The sequence below is a fragment of the Schistocerca piceifrons genome, chromosome X (genome assembly GCF_021461385.2).
Source record: "Schistocerca piceifrons isolate TAMUIC-IGC-003096 chromosome X, iqSchPice1.1, whole genome shotgun sequence".
NCBI lineage: Eukaryota > Metazoa > Arthropoda > Insecta > Orthoptera > Acrididae > Schistocerca > Schistocerca piceifrons.
Window position 1 is genome coordinate 925,092,400 of NC_060149.1, and position 1,836 is coordinate 925,094,235.

Sequence of the window (1,836 nt, forward strand, 5' to 3'; positions counted from 1 at the left end):
ATAAATACCATCAAACTATCGACCAATTTCGCTTTCGCGGGCTTTCTCAAAAATATTTGAAAAGATTATGTTCAGGCGTCTCCTTAAGCATCTGACTGCAAATGATATATTGTCCAAGTCACAGTTTGTGTTTCTGAGAGGTTCTGATATAATGAAAGATATTTACATATACAGTGAGAATGTACTTAATTCATTAGATAATAAATTACAGGCTACTGGCATTTTCTGTGACCTGTCAAAAGCCTTTGACTGTGTGAACCACAGCATTCTCCTAAGTAAATTAGAGTATTATGGTGTCACTGGCAATGCTGCAAAATGGTTTCAGTCTTATCTATCTAACAGAAAACAATGGGTGTCGTTGCGAAATACCTTTGCAGTAAGCAGTCAGTCTTCATCTGACTGGGAATTAATTACATGTGACGTTCCTGAAGGTTCCATTTTGGGTCCATTGCTTTTTCTTGTGTATATTAATGACCTCTCGTCTGTTACATTGCCAGATGCTAAGTTTGTTTTGTTTGCAGATGATACAAAAATTGCAATAAGTAGCAAGTCAAGTACAGATTTAGAAATAGCTGCTAATCAAATTTTCACTGACATTAATAAGCGGTTTAAAGCTAATTCTTTGTCATTAAACTTTGAGAGGACCCACTATATGCAGTTCAGAACCTGTAAGAGATTTCCTTCCAGCATGAGTATAACGTATGAAGACCTGCAGATCGAAGAGGTAGACAGTGTTAAATTTCTGGGATTACAACTCGATAATAAATTCAGTTGGGAGGGGCATACCAAGGAATTTCTTAAGCGCCTAAACAAGTCTGTATTTGCCGTGAGAATGATGTCAGATGTAGGAGATATAAATAAAATAAAACTTGCATACTTTGCTTACTTTCATTCTACACTCCTGGAAATGGAAAAAAGAACACATTGACACCGGTGTGTCAGACCCACCATACTTGCTCCGGACACTGCGAGAGGGCTGTACAAGCAATGATCACACGCACGGCACAGCGGACACACCAGGAACCGCGGTGTTGGCCGTCGAATGGCGCTAGCTGCGCAGCATTTGTGCACCGCCGCCGTCAGTGTCAGCCAGTTTGCCGTGGCATACGGAGCTCCATCGCAGTCTTTAACACTGGTAGCATGCCGCGACAGCGTGGACGTGAACCGTATGTGCAGTTCACGGACTTTGAGCGAGGGCGTATAGTGGGCATCCGGGAGGCCGGGTGGACGTACCGCCGAATTGCTCAACACGTGGGGCGTGAGGTCTCCACAGTACATCGATGTTGTCGCCAGTGGTCGGCGGAAGGTGCACGTGCCCGTCGACCTGGGACCGGACCGCAGCGACGCACGGATGCACGCCAAGACCGTAGGATCCTACGCAGTGCCGTAGGGGACCGCACCGCCACTTCCCAGCAAATTAGGGACACTGTTGCTCCTGGGGTATCGGCGAGGACCATTCGCAACCGTCTCCATGAAGCTGGGCTACGGTCCCGCACACCGTTAGGCCGTCTTCCGCTCACGCCCCAACATCGTGCATCCCGCCTCCAGTGGTGTCGCGACAGGCGTGAATGGAGGGACGAATGGAGACGTGTCGTCTTCAGCGATGAGAGTCGCTTCTGCCTTGGTGCCAATGATGGTCGTATGCGTGTTTGGCGCCGTGCAGGTGAGCGCCACAATCAGGACTGCATACGACCGAGGCACACAGGGCCAACACCCGGCATCATGGTGTGGGGAGCGATCTCCTACACTGGCCGTACACCACTGGTGATCGTCGAGGGGACACTGAATAGTGCACGGTACATCCAAACCTCATCGAACCCATCGTTCTACCATTCC